General features: G+C 44.7%; 1 long non-coding RNA gene across 3 annotated transcripts in view; it reads left to right on the top strand.

The window, feature by feature from the left end:
* The window catches only part of LOC123635591, a 98,473-nt gene extending 76,278 nt beyond the window's left edge, over positions 1-22,195 (top strand). Inside the window, exons 5-8 of one of the 3 annotated variants that reach the window (XR_006734169.1) lie at positions 16,740-16,934; positions 18,899-19,019; positions 19,694-19,856; positions 21,996-22,195. This is a non-coding gene — a long non-coding RNA (uncharacterized LOC123635591). Of the gene's footprint in view, positions 1-16,739; positions 16,935-18,898; positions 19,020-19,693; positions 19,857-20,299; positions 20,335-21,995 lie in introns of those variants that run through there. The other 2 variants (XR_006734172.1, XR_006734174.1) reach the window with 2 other exon arrangements.
* Positions 22,196-25,051: the final 2,856 nt, after the last annotated feature.

The raw sequence follows: 25,051 nt of genomic DNA, 5'->3' as shown, positions 1-25,051 counted from the left end.
TTACTTTAGACATTTGGAGAAGCACTGATGCAGGCCATTCTCACGATGATTGAATGGTTCTGTTTGTACAAGAATTTGGACTACGCTTGGATTATAGGGTCAGGTCAGCTCAGTTTGGAAAACTGTAGTCACATCAACTGTGCGCTGTGTGCTCTACCCAGGGTGGTGGGGAAGACAGGGATGTTCAGGGCCCTGGGTCTCCCCGCAGCACTCAGCACAACAGTGTGCACAGAGTAGATGCTCAGGAAACGGTGTTGAAAGGGAATTGGTTTGACTTGAACGTGCACTTGCAGTTCTGCCGCCTACCAATGGTGGGTGTTTGTAGGAATCTTTAGGCCTGGTCAGGAATGTCTGACCTCGTGGCCTACAGTTGTGGGCTGTAAGAATATGAGTAAGATCACCCTTTTGCAGATCTCCAAGTGCTCTGCAGAAAGGGAAAGACTGCCTGAGACCTCTGGTGATTAGTCTGTGGTATTTAATCATGTATTGCTTGGCTTGTTTTTTGTTTTTGTTTTTGGCTTTTTCATCCATGTAGTCTTATCTTGCCAACTGGACTTCTTATTTTTGAGGGTAGAGACCATATGTCCTCAAATTCAAAGACATACTTTTTAAAATTTAATTTTTCTGAAATCAATATGGATCTTACAAGCACTATGTACATATGATATAATCTCCCCCGCCTTCAACCTGAAAGTTATCAAATCAGTGCTGCTTCTTAAAATTAATGACATCTTAGAATTTAAGAAATAATGTAATTCTGTGATACTCGAATTGCTCTCAGCACTCTGTTGGGCACATACAGAGTGTTTCATAAATACCTGCTGGTTGAATTATTATCTTTACTTTTTAGAAACATAATTTCAACTCACTTAGGGCCAGAAATATTGAGTGGAAACTAAACATTTTTGTGTCTACAGTTGAAACAAATGTTTGCTTACTAACATATCCCTAACAGCAATCCTCCCCAGTCGGTAGCTTTATCCTGGTTTACAGATGAGTAAACTTAGGCTTAGAGGTAGAGGCTGATGTCAGACCAGGGTCAACACCTGCTCAGTTGGTGAACTGCTCTTTCGACTGTGCCAAAAACTGGTAATCTGTTCTCATTGCAATGGCCCATACAAAAGTTACTCTTTCAGGGAGACTTCTTTGGTTCCTTTCTTCAGATAATGGTGGTCTTTGTCTTCTCTTCACATCCCTAACACTCTACATGTGTCAGGCTAATGGCTTTAATGCTTTATGCCTTAAATTATGGTGTTTCATGCATGTCTTATTTCTCATCATTAGATACCAGTTCCTTGGGAGGCAACAAAGGGTAGAGCCTCTACCAGAGGATGTTGTTAACTTGCCCCAGGTTTTAAGATATTTCCTGATTTCCTTTGTGAAACATAACTTAGGCTTTGACTATCTGTCTAAGTGGTTCATCTGTCATGGTAAAGGGGCTTCTGGTCCCAATCAAGGTCCTGTCAGTCCACTTGTCCTGGGTGATCCAGTTTTAAATTCATCCTACCTTAATACGATTATTTGTTTCATAGAAGTTATGTGGACCCCACACAAGTAATGAGGATTCGGGGTTGTGATTATGACATAGAAATATCCTCTGAGTAAAATGAAATAATATTGCTAACAGCAATAAAAGCCAAAATTTCTGTAGCATTTAATAAAAAAAAATACTTTGACATCTATTAAGTTGTTTCCTTCTCAAAGCAACTCTATGAGGCAGGTAACTTTGTGCCCATTAGCCATAAAAGGAAACTGAGGCTGAGTCACCCACAGCACCCACTTGTGGCCTAGCCAGAGCTAAAATGCTGTCATCAATCTCCATATCCACACCACTTTTAACAATACAATAAATGCTATTGTGGCCACTTTTGTTATTTTCATAGCACTGTTCTACCTGATGTAAACTCATTACAGCAATGAGCTCCCTGTTGGCCCACTATCTGATAGAAATCTGTTGTGGACTAGAGTTCACCAGGTGACATCTCAGGTAGGTTATTAGGATTAAGGCAGGCAGCAGACACTATCAGTCAGGTTTGCCCTGGAGGTCAATTGAGCCACAGAGATGAAAAGAGTTACCCAAGAATGGAGAGGGCTATTTCCCTACTGTAAGGCAGGGGTCTTATTTCCCCCTGGGGCAAGTGTACAGAGCCCCGGACAGGAGGCAAGACACGTATGTTCTGGTCCTGGACCAGAAGCCTGCTAGTGGTGGGCCCAGCACTGCCCCGCCCTGGATGTGCTCTGTTTGACTGCTGTCTCTGAACCATGAATAGGATCCTGGCCGATGACCTCCCTGGTGACTATGAGCCCAAATGAGATGTGTTACATTTGCCCATTGCATAGAAAGCACTTCTAGGGTAGAGACTATTCCTGGGCTCCTGGCTGTGCTCAACTCCTGGCCACTTCCTAACCTGGGCTCCCAGCTCTCCATCACTTGCTAGGGAAATTGGTCTCTGCCAATGTTTTCCTGGGGCATGAAGTTCCCATCCGTGGGACTAAATCAACTGGGCGTGGAGCTTTTTAGCCAGCAAATTCCCTTGAGAACTCAGGGGAGCTTATGTCTTTTTTTGTGTCTGTTCAATTCATCAGTGTAATGGGAAACACTCAATTTCACCCTTCAAAGCCCACTAAGCGCCTGCTTTCTTTGTGAAGCCTCGCTTGGCCCCTTTGGATAGAGTTAAGCATTCTATGTTTCTACTGTTCTTTGTACGCACGTCCATTGTTTTACTTCTCTTATGGTGTGGTGGAACTTGGGTATTGGCAGTCTTGCCCACTGAACTGTGAGCTCCTAAGGCCAGGAGCTGTGGAGTCCCTAGGGCCTAGCGGGGGCCTTGTACAGAGTAGACATTCAGAGGGATGGAAGGATGGATAAATAGACAACGGAATGACTTAGGATTGGAGGATGTGGATTTGAGCTCCACCTGGCCAGTTTATCAGCTGTGTAACTCATGCACATCCGTATTTATCTGGGTAAAATGGAGAAAATAATGCTTTTCTATCATGGTCAAACAAGCTAATGTGTGTGGAAATGCTGTGAAACAGTAAAGTTATGTAATGCAAAGTCATGTTTCCTATTTCAGGGACATATAATGTGCACACACTATATTCTGGCACAGTTCTAGGCAATTCAGTGGAGAAGGAGGTTAAAGATCCAAATGGCAGCCTGAGAGTGTCTGTGTCCTACGTCTTAATTTTGATGAAAATTTGAGAGTGAGGGGGACGACTACCATTGATGATCTTAGGGTGAAGCATTTAGTCTATTTATCAGTCTTGAGCTTGAAGCCCCTTGACAGCATCCTGTCTCCTGTGACGGGAAACTTGCACCCAGGCCAGGGCCACCCGTGCAGTCACATAGCCATGTCTGGCACACTGCACTGCTACCGCCATCTTGACAAGCAAGGAGGCTTATGTTTTCATTTTGCACTGGTTTTGGCAAATTAAGCATTGGGTCCTGGTCATACTCTCTGGAGGCTGCTACTCTGCTTTCCTGTTTCTTGAGCAGACATCCCCCCCTGGTGCTGTTTGCTCCAATACCCTTTGAGGGCTAAACTGAGAGAAGGATTCCTCTTTCAGCCAAGAAGCCTGGGGTACTTAAGACAGCTGTTGTTCTCCCTTCCTGATCCCTGCGTCCTCTCTTCTCTTCTCACCCCCATTGATTTGTGATGTCCTCATTATTATACATTCTATTTCAATGGAAAATGGGGCCTACTTCTCGTGCATATTGTATTCCATTCATCCACCTGTGTTTTCTTGTATTGGTATTATACTATTTTAATAATGACAGTCTTGTGATATGTTCTGAAATTTGTCAAGGGTAAATCTTCATTATTAGTTGTCCAAGTCAACTGTGTATTTCTCCCCTCTTTAGTCATCAAGATGATCTTTAGAATCATTGCATTCCTGGGATAAACCCAACTTAGTCATGGTGGATTATTCTTTCTCGTATACTATGGGATTCAATACACTACCATTTTATTTAGAATTTTCACAAACATATTAATATGTGAAGTTGAGCTGTAAAGACCCTTTTTTGGTATTATCTGTCAGATATAAAGATAAGGATTTATGATATCTTTATAAAATAAGTGAGATAATTTTTCATATTTCTCTATGTTGTAGAACACTTTAAGCAGCATGGAAATCTCTTTCCTTAAAGGGCAAAAGAATTCACCATATAAGGCCTGGAGATTGTGAGGCTGAGGGAAAGGGTAATCTTGAAGATAATTTTCTTGAATTGTGCCTTAGATATTGCCGTATATATATTATTCTATATATATATATTTTGTTATATATAATTGCTGTGAATATATTGCTATATATATTGCTACGTATATATGTCTTGTTGAACCAATTGTGTAATCTATATTTTCTCACAAATTATCCAAATTAATAAAACATTTTCAAAAATATCTGGACATAGCTGTATATAGCATTCTTTAGACATTTGTATTGTCTACATGTATTATATTCCTTCTACATTTTTAATTTGATTCTCTTTTTGTGAGTAGATTTGTCACAGGTTTGTAAAGATATTTTATCTTCATCCCAAAGAAATAGTCTTTGGATTTATATGTGAAGTCACTGTATATTCTATTTCTGCTTTCAAATTAATTTATTTTAGTCTTTATAGTTTTTTTTTTCTATTTCCTATCACTCTTTCTCTGGTAGGGAGGGTTCATTAAAAAAACATTTTAGTCAAAATATTATTCATTCCATTTTCTTATTAAAATAAATAAATTAAGTAAAGCTTAGGTAAATAACTGAAATCTTCATTTTTTTCTATTTTTAAAAATTGTTTGCAGTTTTTAAATTTTAATGAGCTCATTACTGACAAGTCGTAATTTAGGATTGTAAATTTTATCAATATAAAGTGATTATTGTTACCTTTCACCCTTTTTAAATTTGCTTTATCTAATAGTTAACTACCTCTGTTGTATCTTTAAAATTGTCTGACTTACAATGTTACATCCTCATTATTTTAAACTTTCTGTGACATTTCGTGTGCCTGCCTTTTATATGGACAAAAATCTAACCCAAGAACTTTACAAGCTCATTTCTGTTTATCCATGTACATTTTACAGCTTCCTTACCATCCTGGTTAATAGTGGGTTTGTAAGAGCTTCATTTTTTTAAAAATTTTAGTTTTTGTGGAACCTCATTTTATTATCTATAACTCCCATCCACTCTGCCCTTCATTTCCAAACCTCTCTGTATTTCCCCAAAGAAACTAGCAAGTTGAAGTAGGAGCAATTCAATGATACGCTTACATAGGATGGTACTTCTCATACTTGTTCAAGAAACCTAAGAAAAATAGTATATTGCTGGGATACCAAAAGAAACTTACAAATATAATGTACAGTTGGATTAAAATAGATAAAAATAAAAAGTTTTTCTGATGATTTAATTGTTGTAAGAAAAGATCACATTTTGATTCATATGTTTAATGGACAAAAAACATTGACTAATATCAGGCATATATGGTGCTCTTATGAGAAATATATATAACATAGACCAACAATCATCCAAAAAGCAATATACATGAATTGGTTAGAGCTGCCCATGTATCATTTTATCGTGGAATGTTCCAGGTCTATGAATCAGGAAGATCTTATAAGATTACCAGGCATTGTAACTTAAGGTTTTCCATTTCTCCATTTTTTTTTTTTACCAGAGCATCATGCATCATATGTTATAATAATACGGAACACACACACACACACACACGTAATTCTTTCATACAGTTGACCCTGGAACAACATGGGGTTGCGGAGCTGGCCCTCCATTCTGTCAAAAATCCATGTATAACTTTTGACTCCCCCGAAACTTAACTACTAATAGCCTACTGTTGACCAGAAGGCTTACCAATAACATAAACAGTTGATTAACACATATTTTGTATGTTATATTCTGTATTCTTACAAAAAAGTAAGAAAAATGTGATTACGAAAATCATTCATTAAGTGGAAGTGGATCATCATAAAGGTCTTCATCCTCATCATCTTCACCTTGAGTAGGCTGAGGAGGAAGAGGAGGGCTTGGTCTTTCTGTCTCAGGGACAGCAGAGGCAGAAGATGCCTGTGTAAGTGGACCCGTGCATTTCAAACCACTGTTGCTCAAGGGTCGACTGTATATGTTCTAAATTATATTTTGCAAAAAATTTCCAAAATTATGTTTTATTTTCTACTTTTTATGTTTTAATTATTCAGAACAACAGCTATCTCATGGATTGCTAGCATTTCACAGAATATGATTTGGGAAAAATCTGCCTTAGGAGCAACTGGGTTATAATAGTTCTGAGAAAGATAAGACCACAATGTGCTAGTGGACTTACAGATGACATTATTCATCTATTTAGTGATTTATTCACACAACAAATACTTCTGAGGCGCGTACTCTGAGTCGGACATTGTGCTCACTCACTGTTGGAGTTGGGAGTGAAGTGACTGCAGGCTGAGCTTGAGAGAGGTGAAAAGCAACAGGTCTTTGGGCTTTAGAGACACTATCTCACTGAATGCTCAGAATTCTCATTGCAGAGATGGAGAAACTGAGCTTCCATGAGATCGAGAGACTCACCCAGAGTCACACTGCTTCAGAAACTACAGAACGTTGGTCAAAGTTAGTCACTAAACAGACAACCTCCCTCTGTCTTTAATCATGGTGGTCGTACGGCCCCCTGCATGTATCTGGGAGAAGCCATGAGGAAGAGGAGCCTCACTGCCTCAGTTGTTCAAGGACAGCCTGGCCTAGATGTCTCTAAGGCTCCTTCCTGTTTCCTCGTGCTGTGGTGTCCACCCCGGCAAGAGCCCAGCACCTCTGGGTTTTCATTCCATAGATGCATGGCTTTGAGAAAGTCACTCCACACTCTGGTTCTGTGTAACTTGATGATACCTGGATTCAAATCTTAATTCAGTCACCTGCCAGCTTTGTGTTCTTGGGCTTCAGTTTCCTTGTCTGTGAAATGGAGCAAAACCATCCTGGACGAGTGAAATGAGTACAGGTATATGAAAGTGCCCTGCCCAAATCCCAGCACGTAGTTGATGCTCACTGACTGTGCTACATTTCTCTCCCCTATTTTAGACCACCCAGTCTTCAGAAAACTCATCAGAACTCTTGGGAAAAGTCTGGGCTAAGGGCATCTCTTTTTCACTTCCTTCCGATGCTATCCTTTCTCTCATTGAGCCACTCTAGATGTCTTTGTTTCTTATCTTCATCGTAGGCCTAAGTGTTGACTGGGCAAGGCAGAGAGTAAAGCCATAAAGAGAAGGCAGCAAGGCAGTTGGGCCCCCAGGAGGAAGGGGGTGGGCAGGTCTCATTCTATTTGTACAGGTGCATTGTAATGCTGCCTGTGGTGTGAACATTTTCCACTTCATTACTCCTGGCCCTGGCCCAGGCCCTGTCTGCTCCCCTGGCCCCTACCTTGGTTTAATTTCAGCAGTTTCTGGCCTTTGGAAGGCAGCAGTCACAGAAAGGAAAACAAATGAGGTCGCTATAAACATTTCTGCACGTTGCCCAGCCGGGGCAGATGGGTATACTCACGGAGCAGGAAGGGGGCCAGTTTGGCCAGGGCTGCTGGTACCGCCATCAAAGTAACTCAGTCCCCAGGGGCTTCTGTCTGCTGAGCCCAACCTTTCTAGCTGGAGTTGGCTTTGGTGTAATGTGTGAGAGTGGGCCAAAACAGACACCCAGGGGTCCTGGGGTGGTGCGGTCTATAAGCACTGACTGAACTGAATAAATAACAGCCAACATTTACTGAGCACTTACTATGTGCCAGATGCTGTTCTAAGCACTTTAAATGGATTTTAGAGTTCGGTATATCCTGTTATTATTCTCATTTTACAGATGAAGAAACTGAGGCACAGAATATGGTTTATAAGTAGCAGAGCCAGATTTTGTCTCTGGCAGTCTTACCTCAGCATACGCATGTTGAAGTGTGGTGCTACCACACTTCCTGATATAACATGTTGTATGCACTTGTATTTACACGAGAAACCTCGAGGTACCTATCATACAGCTACAGAATGAAATAACTTGGACTCGCTGAATCCCAGGATTGGATGGGCCTGTAAGGTGATAGAGCCCAATGACCATTAGATGCTGGGATTCGCCGTAGATATTACCCAGATTCTGCTTCAGAACTCCGTTGATGGGAAGCGCACTACTGCATGAGGCCATTTCATTACCTGACGGTTTAACCTTAAAGGTAGTGCCGGTGACTCTTAGGGTGCAAAATGAAGCTTTTCCTAATCTCGCTGGTTATCTGTAAAAGAGACCCTTCACGTGACTGTCTAGCAGAGTGCCTAGTACACTGTGGGCACCCACTACATCTTCATTTTCCCTTCTTTCCCTATGTCTTTCACAAATTAAAAGGAAAAGAAAGAAGTTGTTTACTCACCCTAGTGTCAGGAGCATATTTTTACAAATAGTAACAGGATCATGCCTCATTTGAAAGGTGAGAGCTTCAGTAGGGCAGGAAGATCCAATTCCCACCTTCTTTCTTTTTTTCTCCTTCTCTTTTCTTTCCCAAATGGTTCGTGAAGACACACGTGCCAGCCATTTGCTAGGCACAGGGCTGCGGAAAGGAACAGGACACAGTCCCTCTCTGCGGGGAGTTTGTATCTACAGGGGAGCCTGCCTCATCAATGACCCGGAATCAGAGGTGGGCACCAATGCAAGGGAGCCCGGCAGCAGGTGCAGCTAACTCATTGTGTTCATTAACGTAGGTTCTCCAAGGCCCATTGGGCAATATTTTTGCCACCTCCTGGTAGACTATGTATTGAAAGAAATATTTGCATTCGAAAGTGGTTTAAGAGTATTCCCAGAGGTATAATTTTATGAGTTAAGGGGCATATCATTACAGTAGAAGACACACCAGGGATTGGACTGGACTCCAACCTTCTCACCTAGTGCAGGGCATTGCTCCTATGCCCCTCTCTCTGCCTCTTCAGCTTCTCCCTGTCTAGGAGACCACGCCCATCCACACACACGTGCTATAAAGCCAACCATCCTCAAAATATAGACCCTCTGCAGATCCCCATCTCCCCCGATTTCTCTGTTCCTCTTTCCGGACAAACAAGAGTGGAACTTCTTTGCAGTCTCCACTTTCTGTCCTCCTGTTCTCTCCCGGCTGTTGTCCTCATCACTTCACCAAAGCAGATATTGTCAAGGTCACTAAAGATCAACCTTTGCCAAATCTGAAGGTCAATTCTCAGTCTTCACCCTAACCTATCGCTGATTTGACCTTGTGGGTCATTCCTTTCTTAAAACATGTCCTTCACCCGGCCCCCGGCATGGGAATCCCTGGGTTTTCTTCCTTCCCTAACAGGCTGGTCCTTCATAGCTTTCTTGCTGGGTCCTCTTCCTCTTACTGACTCTAGCCGTGGAATGCTTGGTCCTCTTCTCTACCTCCACTCGCTCCCTCGGGGATTTCAGCCCAGGCCTAAGGCCTTCAATAACAGGTGTTGTGAAGGACGACAAATGCATCTCTCTGGCTTGCCTCTCTCTCACACCTTCCCTGCCTTCTCTGTGGCATCTCCAACATGCATCTCAATGTAACATACTTAAACCTCGTGATTATCACCCCAGCCTGCTTCTCCGCCTACCACCCGGCTTTCCCCTCTCTGGGAACAGCAACTTTGTTCATTCTCCAGTTGCTCAGCCCTGGAGTCATCGGCAGTCTTCCTGCTCACCCCCACCTTCAGCCCCTCAGCAAAACCTAAAGCCTCTTCCTGAGAAATATACCCAGAATCTACCACTTCTTGTCACCTCAGGCTACCGCTCTCTCGGAGCCATGCTGCTTTCCTGCCCAGATTGTTGCAACAGCCTCTAACTGGCCTCCCCACTTCCATCCTTGCCGCCCTTCGGACTGTTGTTCAGTGGGAACCAGAGGGATCCTTGCACACGCTCAGTCACATCGCGGGCACTGCTCTGCCCAAGCCCTCAGTGCTCCCACCTCACTCAGGGCAAAACCCAACATCCATTCCACACCCTACAAAGTCCTCGTGAGCTGGGCTGCTCACTTTTTCTTGGCTTCACCTCTTGCCAACCTCTCCATCCCTCTGTCTGCTCCAGCCATGCTGGCCTTCAGGCTGCTCCACAGTATGCCACCATGTTTCCACCTCAGGGCCTTCAGCCCTGCTCTTCCTCCCACCTGGACACCCTCCACGGAGACGTCCACACCTCTCTCAGGTCTCCCCAGAAAGGACGTCCCAGCCGACTCTACACAAAATATTAATAGCATCCCGCATCACTATCTTCTCCACTCTGCTGATGTTTTCCTCCACCGCGCTTGCTGCTTCCTGACGCAGTATGTATTTACGTGTTTGGTAATGGTCTGCTTCCTTCCCCCAAAGCTTAAGCTCCTTAATGCAAACTCATTTTGTTCGCTGCCTTCGACCCCAGTGTCTAGAGCAATGCTGGCACCTAGCAGCTGCTCAAGAAATAAGAACTGAAAGAATAAGTTGGAAAATGTGTGTTTGAATCCCAGCTCTGCCTCTAATTCTCCCTGTGACCTGAGCAAATCACTTCCCCTTTCTGCCTCAGTGCCTTCGATCTGGACTGGAAACAACCATTCTTGTCCTTCCAAATTCAGCGGGTAGTTAAGAAAATCCAGTGGGGTATGGATTGTGAAAGCATCTGTAATGAAGACATAATGCATAAACCTAGGAAGAGATCAGTTCCTCTCCAGTCATGTCCAAAATGGTAAATTTTTCTTAGTTACAAGAAGAATGTTATAAAAGTACATGGCCTCTTGCTAATTTTTCAGGGCTTTCTGTGGTGTAGCCCAGTTTGAAGGAGGGAAATAAACTTTTATAGTGCAACTGGTCCCACTGGGTGCTGGGCAGTGGACATGTGCTATGATCCAACCTAATATTTTATACAGTTTTGCCTGGCAGGCTAGATGAGCTCCCTAAGGGCAATAGCCTGGTGTTTTCAGCTTTGTAATCCCAGTATTTAGCTCAGAGTAGACACCAATAAGAGTTTACTGACTTGGGCTTAATTGAATTGTTTTGCTAAGGAAAGGGCTCAGGGACAGTAGGTGACTTCCTCAAGGTTGCACAGGTAGTAGGTGGTATTACTGTCCTGTGTCAGAGTCAGAATTAGTACACCACGCTGCGAAAGCTCTGCAGACAATAAGCAGGCCGCTCATTTCGGTTCACATCTCTTAAAACCCATCATGAGTAAGCAGCAGCAGTCTTTGCGCATACATCTTTGCTCAGAGCGGGCAGTAGGCTGTGTGCAGCCAGCATAATAGCTTCTCTTTAATGCTCTTTGAAAAGAGCCTAGAAAAATCTTCAGTTTGAGGGGAGGGAAAGGTCCAGGAGAAAGCCTTCTCTCAATCAGACCTGACTTTGGGGCACCTCCCAAGTTTTGATGTGCAGTTTCAGGGTTTCCCTATGGCCCCTGTGGTTGCTATGGAAACAGAGCAACAAATATTTGGAGGCCGGTAACACCTTCCCCCCCAGAAGCCTAGTCAAGAATGTTTGGGACAAGGCCCCTGCCCACCAGGCTGCTGTTGTTGCAGCTGAATGCAGCCTTTGTGACCCGCGTCCTGGCCTGCCACCAGGCTCCAAAGAAGTGCCTCAGCCCAGATCTTTCTAAATAGTGTTTGTGTTTTAGTTGTCCACAAAGGGTGGGGTGGGAGGAGGGGGGGACTCGACACAAGTCTAAGAAAATCATCCAGCCTATGGCTGATTGTCAGGACAAAAATAATGCTAAGTGTCAGTTTGCAAAGATCATTCAGGAGAGCCACGCCAGGTTACTGCGGGAATGCTGCAAGTTGCCACTCACTGAGCACCGGCAAGTGGTCCTCGTGCGGGGGAGGGGGGGGGGTCTGTTCTCATAGGATCCTTGCAGCAGCATGGCCAGACAAGCCTGTGCTGTCACTCCCATCTTATAGATGCGAGAATGAATGTTCACGGAGGAGACATAAGTTGCTGCACTAGTGACTGTTGGTGTTGAACTAAAGTGTTGGTGCTGAGGTTGAAGGATCTCATCATTATGATTGCTGTTGGTATTGTTGTAAAGCTCCCTAGATGTCAGTGGGACGATGGCTGGCAACTTTCCGGAGCCTCTCACCTTGCACTATGCTGAGTCGATCTTGAGAGAACAAGAATACAGTGAAATGGAGAAATGAGGCCTGAGCTGGGAGTTGATTTTATTTGTTCATGGGAACTTGATATGCTACCTTACCCCTGCAGGCCAGGCATTGTGAGATTTTACTGGAATGGGAAGGCCCACGGCTTCCCATCTGGCTCCGGTGCTGTTTGGGAGACAGGAGGCGGTGAAGGAAATTTGACTTAACAGCAGGTGTTTCTTTGAGGGCTAGAAAGGTACCATTGTCTCCTCTGCAATAAACTGCCTGGTTTTCACCTGCTGTCAAATTGCAAGCTCACTGACCATTAAAATACTGGGTCATTACTTCATTAATTTAGTAAGTGTTTATTAAATGTCTACCGAGGGTCAAGCGCTGGGCTGAGCATTGGGGATGGAGAAATGAGTATTTGCTTAACGAGTATTTATTGAGTGTCTGCTCTGTGCTGGGCATTGTGTAGGCCTTGGGGATACCACTCATTTCATCTCCTCAAGGGAATTGCTTGAGGATAAGGCAAATAAACAGACATTTGCCATGGAAAGGATCACTACATCATTTGTAAGTATAAGGTGCTGGGAGCACCCAGCAGGGGCACTTAGGTTAGTCTCACCGTCCCCTGTCCAAATTGGTAGCCAACTGTAGCTCTTGAACACATGAAATATGACTGGTCTGAACTGAGATGTATTTTAACTGTAAAGCAAACACTTAATTTCAAGGTCTTAGTAGGAAAAAGAGAATGTATTTATCTCATTAATAGTTTGAATTATCATATGTTGAAATGATAAAATTCAACATATATTGGGATATATTGGGTTAAAGAAAATATATTATCAAAATTGATTTTTCATGCTTCTCGTCATGCCATGTGAATCACTCAGCAACCCTATGAGGTAGATATTATTCCCATTTAACTGAGAGAGAATGGACTTAAATGGCCTGGCCAAGGTCACATGACTTAGGAAAGGTGCCTAAGATTGCACAACTGGACCTTCCCTCAGAGAAAGCCCATTGATAATTTGGTTTAGAAATTGCGTCTTTAATGAGCAGTTAGTTGTCTTTCCTCAATGCATATTAATGGCCTCTATAGAGGGCCCAAGAGTATGTCAGAAACAGAAGACATATCCAACCATGAATCAGGTTTAGAGAGCATGGCAGATAAATTCTGAAAGCAAGGCATTCATGTCTGTGGCAGAGGAGGGCTTGTTTCCAAATAGCTGCTCTCCTCTTCTCCTTAACAGTAGAACCATGATGTTTAGCTGGGCATGTGGCTGCAGAAATTGAAATCTACAGTGTCTGGCCTCCATTACAGCTGGGAGTTGTCAGGTAACTAAGTCTGGTCCATGGTATATAAGCAGAAGTGCTGCATGCAGCTTCTGGGAGGTGTTCTTAAATGCAGGGTCCATGTCCTTTGTCCGGCTTATTGTCCTTCTTGCTGAACGGAGGGGCCATTTTGGACCAGAAGGTATAAACCATGAGTTGAGGATGGCAGAGCAACAAGACAGAAGGAACCTGGGCCTCTGCCACCATAGGGTGCTATTTCAGTCCCATGTCACTCCCTCTAGGCTTCTGTTGTATGTAAGAGAATTAAACCTCATGATTATTGTACGTTTTCTGTCATATACCATAATCCTTATAATACCACGTATCAAAATTTTCACCAAATACAGGCATATCTCATTTTATTGTGATTCACCCATATTGTGTTTTTAAAGTATTGAATGTTTGTGGCCACCCTATGTCCAGCAAGTCAAACAGTGCCATTTTTCCAACAGCATGTGCTCCATTTATGCCTGTGTGTCATGTTTTGGTAATTCTCATAATATTTCAAACTTTTTATTATTGTTAGATATGTTACAGTGATCTGTGATCTTTGATGTTACTATTCTAATTGTTTTGAGGTGCCACAAACAGCCCATATAACACAGGCAAACTTTACCCATAAATGTGTGTGTTACGACTGCTCCACTGACCAGTTGTCCCCCATCTCTCTCCCTCTACTTGGGCCTCCCTAATGCTGAGACACAACAATATTGGAATTAAGCTAATTAATAACCCTGCAATGGCCTCTATGTGTTCAAGAGAAAGGAAGAGTCACATATCTTGCACTTTAACTCAAAAGCTAGAAATGATTAAGCTTAGTGAGGAAGGCATGTCAAAAGCCAAGATAGGTCAAAAGGTAGGTCTCTTGTGCCAGAGAGTTAGCCAAGTTGTTAATGCAAAGGAAAGTTCTCGAAGGAAATTAAAAGTGATACTCCAGTGAATACATGAATGATAACAAAGCGAAACAGCCTTAATGTTGACGTGGAGAAAGTTTTAGTGGTCTGGATAGAAGATCAAACCAGCCACAACATTCCCCTAAGCCTAAGCCTAATCCAGAGCAAAGGCCCTAATTCTCTTCAACTCTGTGAAGGCTGAGAAACATGAGAAAGTTGCAGAAGACAAGTATGAAGCTAGCTGAGGTTGGTTCGTAAGGTTTGAGGAAAGAAGCCATCTCTATAACATAAAGTGCAAAGTGAAGCAGCAAGTGCTGATGTAGAAGCTGCAGCAAGTTATCCAGACGATGTATCTAAGACAAGGATGAAGGTGGCTACACTAAACAACAGATTTTCAATGCAGACACCATAGCTTTCTATTGGAAGAAGATGCCATCTAGGACTTTTATAGCAAGAGAGGAGAGGTCAATACTTGGCTTTAAAGCTTCAAAGGACAGGCTGACTCTCATTAGGGCCTAATGTAGCTGGTGACTTTAAGTTGAAGCCAATGCTCATTTACCATTCTGAAAATACTAGGGTCCTTAAAAATTATGCTAAATCTACTCTGCCTGCACTCTATAAAGGGAACAAACCCTGGATGACAGCATATCTATTTACAGCATTGTTTACTGAATACTTTAAGGCCATTGTTGAAACCTACTGCTCAGAAAAAAAAGATTACTTTCAAAATATTACTACTTCCTGACAATGCACCTAGTCACCCAAGAGCTCTAATAGAGATGTATAAGAAGATTAATGTTGTTTTCATGCCTGTCAACATAATACCCATTCTGCTGCCCATGGATCAGGGAGTAATTTCAATCTTTAAATCTTATGATTTAAGAATTATATTTCGTAAGCTATAGCTGCCATAGATAGTGATTCCTCTGGTGGATTTGGGCAAACTAAATTGAAAACCTTCTGAAAAGTATTTGTCATTCTAGATGCCATTAAGAACATTTGAGATTCATGGGAGGAGGTCAAAATATCAACATTAACAAGTTTATGTAGAAGTAGATTCTAATCCTCATGGATGACTTTGAGGGGTTTAAAACTTCAGTGGAAAAAGTAACTGCTGATGTGGAAGAACTAGCAAAAGAACTAGAATTAGAAGTGGAGCCTGAAGATGTGACTAAATTGATGTAAAAGTTAAATGGATGAGAAGTTGCTTCTTATGGATAAGCAGAGAAAGTGATTTTTTTGAGATGGAATCTCCTGGTGAAGATGATGTCGAAATGACAACAAAGGATTTAGAATATGACATAAACTTAGTTGATAGAGCAGTGGCAGGGTTTGAGAGGACTGACTCCAATTTTGAAAGAAGTTCTGTGGATAAAATGCTATCAAACAGCATTGCATGCTACAGAGAAATCTTTCGTAAAAGGAAGAGTAAATTGAAGCAGCAAACTTCACTGTTGTTTTATTTTAAGAAATCGCCACAGCCACCTTGATCATCAGCAACCACTACTCTGATTATTCAAGAGCCATCAACTCTGAGGCAAGACCATCCACCAGCATAAAGATTACAACTTGCTGGAGGCTTAGATGATTGTTAACATTTTTTAGCAATAGTTTTAAATTAAGGTTTGTACATTGTTTTTTTTTTTTAGATATGATGCTACTGCGCTATGCTACTATGTAAACGTAACTTTTATATGCACTAAGAAGCCAAAAAATTTGTAAGTTGCTTTATTATGATATTCTCTTTATGACCATGGGCATCGACCCCACAATATCCCTGTGGTATGCTTGTGTATCAGAAACGAGATGGTTATGGCAGAACAGTCCCTGAGGTCAGAAAAGCCCAAATCTAAATTTTTCTCAGGATGTGTGATCTTCAGAAATTTTCATGGATTCTCTATTTTAAATAAGCAAATTTTAGTTTTGAAAGAGAAATACATGTAAATAACTAACAAACTCGTTCAGACACAAAATGTTAGATCATTAAAAAATGTCCCCCTCGAACCTCCTGTGCCCAGTCCTCCAAACCCCTCCTTCGTCACCTCCCCAAAGGCAGCTTCTTGTGTGTCCTTAAAACAGTCTCGTGTTAAGTGTGTATGTATTTTTATATATTAATATTTTAATTTTCCCTAATGAGCGCAATGGTGCAAACTGGCACTCCGTTTTTTGTTTGTTTTTTTCATTCAGTGGTATATTTTTGAGATGATTCCATGTAGGTTTACCCCATTTTTTTTTTCTCATGGATTTTGTTGAGTTATTTAGACTCTCTGTGCCTCTGTTTCTTCTTCTGCAAAGTGAGGCTAACAATACTTAAATGACTATGTGTGTACGTGTGCATGTGGACATACGTGTCTGTGTGTATCCAGCAGCTAAAACAGGGTAGCACACAACGGCGCTCAGTAACTCTTGCCCTCTCGCTCTTGCTTTCTGCCTCACAGCCTAACCCACGTCAGACACACAGACAGCTAGTATCTTCAGGAAGATCCCAGTAGAACTGAGTAGATGAGTCCTGTAGGAAAAATACAACACCTAACAAGACGAGTGCCCTAAAGAGGTAAAAAGAGCGTGCTAAATAAGAACCAGAGTCGTGGAGCAACTTGGAGTCAAGCAGACTGTCGTTTGAATCTCATGGGGTACGTGAATATGGACAAGTTAGCGCCCCTTTCTGAGTCTCAGTTTCCACCTCCATAAAATGGGGATAATAATATTCACTTACCTGTAAGGTGGCTGGAAGTATCAAATTAGACAAAGCATATAAAGTATTGATCACAATGATTTGCACGAAATAAATTATCAGTAAACATAACATTTTGGGCTGAGAGTATCTGGGAGGGCTTCCTGAATGAGGTGGCTTTTGAGTTCAGATTTGAAGGATGGATAAGACATGGGAAGGACATTCAAGATGAAAGTACGGACCTTAGCAAGGGCAAGGAGAAGGAGAAGTAAGTGACAACTTGGCGAAACAGCCACTCGTACACTGGGCTAGAGGGAGGGGTTCAAGTGGGTGTAGAGAGAAAGATGACTAGAAAAGCAGGCTGAGGTTTAATCAAGAGGACCTGGAGTGAAGAGTTAGGGGGTTTGGCTCTTTTTTCCAGGTACTAGGGAGCGATTCAAGATTTTTTTTTTTTTTAGCATAAGCACATCATACTCAGAATGTGTGACTATGGTAAATTACTTGACTTCTTTAAAAGGAAGGTTGATAGAGTGGGGCTGGGAGCCCCCAGTTGGGACCAAAGATGATGAGGGCTAATAATTAGGCTGCTGAGAGTTGGGGTGCGGAGGAAGGGAAACCTGTGAGTCAGGGCCCACGAGCACAGGGACTGGATCGGTGTTGACTCTGCACAGTCTCGTGAGAGAGGGGCGTGGATCCAGTGTGATGTCCCTGTACCTGCCCCATCTTCACCCTCCCAGAGGGATTTCCCGGGTGCCGTGCTTGGCTGGCCTGATGGATCCCTGGGCACACCTGGGCACACCTGTCCAACAGCACATCTCTGTGCTGTCCTCAGGTCTGAAGTTCACCTCAGCCCGTGACTCAGTGTGAGAGGCTGGCCGATTGGTTCAGTGACCCTAGGCGAAGGGTGAGTCATATGCAGCAGAGCAGTGTCACCCCACCCCAGCCAGAGTGGCCTGTGTCGTGGAATCTGGCAGAAATGTCATCACAGCAGGTCTGGAGATGCCTGGCTTGGTCACTGACTGCCAGGCCGCTCGCTGATCTATCTACACTTCTGTAATATGCGTGTATCTCTCTCTAAAACTGTGTAATAAATTGTTCCATCAGTTTACTCAACCCATTTTGACCAGGCGATGTGCTGGGGACAGAGGAAGGAAGATGACGCCGGCCCTCCCTTCAGGGGATCAAGTTCTCATGGGGAAACAGACAAGTAAATAGCAGCACCAGCCTAGAACTAGACTTTCCAACATATGGTTTCCACTCACTGATTCACTTGAGTCCTCTCATGTGAGGTCGTGACAATCACACTCACTGGACAGGTGAGGAAACTGAGGACCAACCTGGCAAAGCGATCTGCCCTTTCTGGCATTCCCCAGCCCCTTTCACAAAACTCCATCATGGCCCTCAGCCCTCTCCATCTGGGGTAGAGGCACAAATGTTTATTTCCCCCACTACACCTCAAACTCCCTACAGGCGGGTGTAGCCCATGCAGGGCACATGGTAGCAGAGGGCTGGGGGGCAGAGACAGAGGTAGGGGGATGGAACTAGGAGCTACGGCACATCAACCACACGCCAGGCTTGGCTGGGCACTCCACATTTGTCATTGGTTAATCTACTACAAAATCTTGGCATCGTGGATATCATTGTCTCTCTTTTATAGGAAATTGCCAGAGGCTGAGATGAGTTATGGGATTTGCCCAAGGTCACATCAATAGCCATCTGAGAAGCTTCAAACTTCTGGGCCAGAAATGGCCCAGGAGATGGTGTGCGTGTTGGGGGCAAAGGGACGGGGAGTGTGGCAGTCCAAATGCAGAGCTAGAGCAATGTCCCGGTAAACATTTAGCGGGTTCCCTGAAGCATCTTTACCCACCAGAGCCTGATCCTGCGCTCGGGCTTTTGTTAGCATCTGTATTCTCTCTGCTGCAGCGCTCAGCTGCCCCGGCAGGCTCTCTGTGAACACTTGCTGAACAAATGCCCGGCTGGGAAAACGAAGGCATGAGGAAATCAGCACCGATGCTGAACACTGCCTGTGTGTCAGGGCACTGGGGTAAGTCGTTTACTTATGCTTTCTCTTGTCATCCTTTCAGCATCACAGTGAAGTAGGTACCATTATGGCCTCGGTTTTACAGAGAGGCTTAAAGATGTTGAGACTTGGCCTGAAGTCACAAAGCTGGTAAGTGGCCTTGAAGCCAGGCCTAGCTGGCTCCAAAGCCTGGACTGCAAACCACTGCTTGAAAACGAATGCATGTGTGAAAGCATTGCAGCTCCCAAACTCTTCCAAAAATGAGCCTCAGTCAAGGCCATGGCAGCATTTGCTCCCTGGGAAGGGTGTTTTCCAGGGATTTATGGATCAGATCTGACTCTTTATGGAAGAGCCCTCTGTCTGCCAGCTCTCCTGGGGTCAGAGGGCATTTCTAAGCCTCCCACCGGGTCCAGCTATCTTTGGGGGCTTTAAGGTGTGGCATGGCTCCAAACCAAGGGCTCCCCCCAGGTAACTGCTGAAAGAACCCCTCAGGAATACCACCTAATGGGACCAAGAGAGGCCTTAAGAAATCAAGAGAAGTAGAGCAAAGGACAATGGGCAGGAAATTGGGACATGGGAGAGTTGTGAGTCAGCAGCGTGGGAGTTGCTGCCGTAAGAGCCGATGTGAGCTTTGGTTGTATCATGAGGAGCATAGCATGTCAAATAACTAAGGTGATATTGCACTTCTTCTGTGGCAGAGCTGGAGCTGGCATGTGGGGTTAAGGTCTGATTCCATATTTTCACCTGGTCATAGTCAAACTGCAACTTATCCAAAGGAGCAGAACCGGAACACCAAAGGAAATGATGCTGTCTTTGCAAAGGCTGAGGGACCTGAATTTCTTTCCCTGAAGAAGAGAAGCGGTGAGGAAGTTGGGAGAATGGGCTTTGGGTGTCTCAGAGGTTTCCCTATGAACATGGCAGTAGACTTCTGTCTGATGCTCAAGAAAAAATAGAAGTCAAGTGAGGAAATAATAGGAAGCTAGATTTAGACTCAAATTGAGCAATGCTTTTGTACTAGTCAAAAAGATAGCCAAAGAAGGAAATATTTTTGAAGAAAAAGAAAAAAGCAATACATTCAATGAACCTCCTCCCTCTCCTCTGTGTGGCCCCATACAAGTAACCTAATCCTTCAGAGCCCCCGTTTCCATGTCTGAAAGATGTAGGTGGTATTACAAGAGAATTCAACCAGGTGCAGGCTATGGAAGCAGTGCAGAGAGAGATGGTTACGCACATGGCCCTGGGACTCTGAGTGTGGGGATTTAAACTGTAGCTTAGGGTGACCTTGGTTACTTTTAACTTCACAGTGCCTCAGTTTTCTCATCTATAAAATGGGTATAATATAAGGAACACACTCAGAACTGTACCTATCACACAGTAAGTACTCAATAAAATTAACCATCATCATCATCATCATCTCTTCATATATGAAAGTGACTGTCACAGTATCTAGAATATAATAAGTATTCAGAGAATGTTTCCCATTTCCCATCTTCCTATAGGGCTGCAGTCCTCATCCCTGGGCCATGGACTAGTACTGGTCCCTGGCCTGTTAGGAACCGGGCCGCACAGCAGGAGGTGAGTGGTGGTGAGTGAAGCTTCATCTGTATTTACAGCCACTCCTTATTGCTTGCCATCCTCCTCGCCTCTACCCCCTGGTCCGTGGAAAAATTGTCTTCCATGAAACCAGTCCCTGGTGCCAAAAGATGTTGGGGACTGCTGCTCTGGGGAACTCTTCCAGGCTGTCTCTGGGGTACCAGAGTCTTCTAATCCACAGACTTCTGGACAGTATTTCCAAATACACCATCTTTACGCCTAGATTCAAAGGCAGCAATCTGCCTCCATCTAAATACTCTTTTAGTGAAGAAAGGGGCAGAGCAAGGAGAAAGTTAACCTCCCACTTGCAGAAGTTTCCCATTCCTGAGAGTGTACTTTACAGCTTACAAGGTGTTCCTGCCTCCATTACCCCGTTGTCCCTTATTGGTACATGACTTGCGGGCAGAGAAAGCACAGATGTGAAAACCGAGGCTCAGGGAGGTTCAGTGATTTACTTAGAGCCACCAGCACCTGAGTGGGTGAGCCAGGGCTTGAACCCACGGCGTTTACACGAGGCATTGCCAGCCTCTAGCCCCTCACCCCACACATCCTCCCGCCTTGGGTTCTGCTTGTGGAAGCATGAGGAGGGCACTTGGCCAGGCTCCGAACCCCACAGCTAAATCCTTACAGTATTAAAGAGGACCAGGAGGAGAGCAGGAGCCAGGAACCCCCACATGTTTCTGCTGCAAATCCGAGGCCCTAGAGCGGGAGATCTGCCCCCGACCAGTCCTGTTTTGGGGGAGATGTCATGGGTGAGATCCAGACACTGTGACCCTTTTCAGCTCTGCCCAAGAGGCATTTCCTGACAATTGCAAGTCCAATACGGTAGTCACTAGCCATATGTGGCTATCGAGTGCCTGAACTGTGGCTCCATTATTTCTGTTTTATAGCTGAGGAAACCGAGGCTTGGTCACGCAGCTTGTTGAGGCTGCACAGTTGGCAAGTGGGGTCACTGGGACTTGAACCCATCTTGTCTGGCTCCAAAGCCAAGCCCTTCACCACCACAGTAACTGCTTGTCCCATTCCCCAAGGAGGGTGTTTGCACCCTGCTGGACCCAGACAGGTGATTGGGTCATGTCTGCCTGTGCAGAGTGGTTTCCCTTCCTGCCTGGCTCCACCTGGACCCAACTCTAGAAGGCACCTGTGTTGTTCTACTGATAACAGTGTTTGCCCTTCTGAAGCCAGAGCCATAAAAGGCAGCTTTTAAAGTCACTGCGGCAGAAATGTCAACATGAGGGGGAGGCCAATCATGGTTTCTGAGGAGGAATGTCACCTCTGGGCTGCTTCAAAGGCTGCTGCAAAGATCTTAGGCATCCAGGGTCTTGGGGCCTGGACTTGCTTCTACCACAAACATGCTGTGTTACCTTGGAAATGTTTCTTACGTTCTCTGGGCCTTGTTTTTATCAGGAGTGTAAGGAGAGGGCTGAACTTGAAGATCTTAAAGGACCCTTCTATCCCTAAAATGCTTAGGGATCCCGGAAGGCAACACCCAAATGCCCCAGGTACTGACTGTGAAACGCTTTATGCAGCAACCTTCAAAACAAAACCACCCCCAAACCTGAACTTGGAGTTTTTTCAAAACTTCCAACAATGTCACCATTGAAGCAGTCAAGGTACTCATTAATATCTTGTAAAAAGTGATTTTGTGATTTTCTTAATGTATGAAAAAATGTCACCCACTCTCGACACTGGGCCCAGAGCCCCAGCGCACAAAACCACAGTCAGACCACTAGGATTCTACAGAGCTCAGGTGTCTGGACAAATTGCCTGCACTTGAGAACACAGGGCAATTTTCTGAACTTTTAAAATGTTTTCTCCCTTCCCCCCTCCTTTTCTGAGGTTTTCACCCTTGCTTGTAACTCAAACCACAAATAAAGCTCTAAGCCTCTGGCTGTGAGGAACAGAGCCCAGGCTGCCAAGAACAGCATGGTTCACGTGGGCCCTTTCTCTGCCGTTCTGGAAACCAGCTCTCCAGAGGAAAGCACAACACGCGTTTTTCTCTCTCTTTATTAATCACAAAAATATTGCCTTTCATATGGGCTGGGGTAGGGGCAGATTGGTGCTGATTGGTGGTGGGCAGAGAGCGATCGGCTGCTTTAGGTGCATCAGAAGCCAGCTGTGGCAGCCATGAAGATTCACGTGGCCCTCCACGCTCTAAGCCTGGCTCCCATTTGAGCTCTTACCGGAGAACCTGGCATGTATAGGTATTCAATGCCTGTTTGTGATTCAGTGAATTCACTTCTATAAACATTCTTTCTTCTTCTTAACACAAGGATAAGCATTCCTGTCTTCCTTCTGAAGCTGGGGAAACTGAGGCTCTGAGAGGCTCGCCAAGTCATGCAGGGTCATACACATGGTTACCTTGCAGGGCTGGTGTGTGACCGCAGGCTGGTCCCAGATTGGCCTCCTCTACTTAGGCTCTTTCTATGTCTGCTTCTCAGCCACACAGGGCAAAGAAACACTGTGTTCCCAGCCCACGGATGAAGCCTAGGCATAATGGACCAGGCTGTGGAACTAAACTTTTCTTCTCCAAGTGCTCTCTCCCACAACTTCCAAAATTATCCCCATGGGGATGGCACTTACAGCAGAAATGCCAGCTCAGCCCTCTTTCCAGCTGCTTGCTGGACATCACTGCTTGGATTTATGCTCAGTTCTATGTACGGTGCATGGCCCAGAGTGGGTGCTCACTATTGAATAAATAAGTCAATGATGCCCCACAGGTAATACCCAAATCTGAACTCACCTTATCCACTGCTGAGTCCCCAGTGCCTTAGAAAGGGCTTGGTGAGTAGCTGTTCAATGAATGAATGGATAAATGAAAGAATGCATTTTACTTCTCTGTACCCTGATATAGTTTAGCTTCTGGATTGCCTGCTGCTGCTGAAGACACCACCATCCTTCTCTGGTCTCTCAAGCCCAAAGCCTGGGACTTCCAGGGTACCCATTCTCTCACACGACTCTCATCAAATGGGTCACAACAGTCTTTCAATTCAGCTTCTGACCTGTCTTTTATACCTAGCCCCTCCTCTCCAAATCTGAATGCATGAATTCTTTCCTTTATTGTTCAAGGCTGTATTGGTTACAAGGAGGAAAAACTCTGCTTGAACTTGCTTAAGCAAAAAAAAAAAAAAGGAGAATTTAAATCAGGAGGATGTAGGAAAAATCACAGAATTGAAAGAGAAACCAAAGTACCAAGCCCCAGGAAGGGCAAGGTTGTCTGGAACAGGGAACTCTAATTCTTACAGCTCTCTCTCTCTCTCCCCCTATCTCCCTTTCCTGGGTTCATTTCCAGCAGCCTCCTCTGTATCACAGGAACATGGATTCTACAGACTCCCCTCTGTACAGTTTTAGGACCAGAGTAGAAAAGCCTCTTTTCCATGTGCTCCAATAGGGTAATTCCTAGGGAAGTCCAGTTTACCCCAGCAAGGCACACGGGCCCGCTCCTGGACCAGTCACTGGGGCTGGCAGCACAGACAGCCCCTCTCTAGGAGTTAGACGAAGGCACCATCCTCTGGGAGTCTGCAGCTCCACAGGTGTAAGTTTGCTCTGCAGAGCATGGGCTTATTCTAGGCCCCACTTATCATCTCTGCCAGACAAGCTTGTACAGGTCACAACCTGCACAACTGTACATGGTGGACCTGACTGGAAGTGGATGTAGGGCCGGGCACTCCCAGGTTAGATCAGATGCCCACACCTGGCAAACGACTACCGCTAGGAAGGCAGGGTCATGCAAGTGATCTCACTTTCCATTTGGACCAGCTCTGTCGAGACACCTGAGATCCCTGTCCTCGGGCAGAGGCCCCGAGGTCCCTCTGAGTCCTTGAGATCAGTCTCAGAACCTGACCAGGCTTGCTCCCCTGGGGGACCCAGATGGGGACACCAGCCCGGCAGCTGGCGAGGCCTAGAGAACTGCCTGTCCATCCATGAGCCAACAACAGTCGCACTGGATGTCAACAAGGGAAATGGAAAGGGAGAGACCAGCCTCCGCGGGGGCTCACGCCCTGGGACCCGCGCCAGGGTGAACAAGGTTTTCCGGGTGAGGATTTCCCTTTGTAGGACGGGAATAGCAGCCGAAGGCAAGGAGAGAGAGAGAACTGCCTGTGCTTTCCAAAGGGCTTTCCTTCTAACATTGTCTTATTTATTAGAGCTTCGTGACCACCCGTGGGTACACATTCTCATTTTGATTTAGGGATGAAGAAAAATCAAGCCAGAGAGGCCACACGACTTATATAAGTTCACTCAGCTAGTAAGACGCAGAGGTGAGCGTAGAAATGAGTTGGGAATGAACATGTGCCCCTTGACACTCTTGGGGTCTGTGAAGTCAGGGGTGGCTTAGAAGAAAGGATTTGGGGTTAAAGAGGGTCCGTGGGGCCAGAAGAATTGTTGCGCTTTCCCATGAGGTCTGCGTGCCGCAGCCCAGCCCCCACATCCTTGCTAGAGGCAGCCCCCAGTGCAGGATGGGA

The sequence above is a fragment of the Lemur catta genome, chromosome 3 (assembly GCF_020740605.2).
Source record: "Lemur catta isolate mLemCat1 chromosome 3, mLemCat1.pri, whole genome shotgun sequence".
Lineage (NCBI taxonomy): Eukaryota > Metazoa > Chordata > Mammalia > Primates > Lemuridae > Lemur > Lemur catta.
The sequence above is the reverse complement of the archived record's forward strand: the minus strand, read 5'-3'. Positions and strand labels throughout refer to the sequence as shown.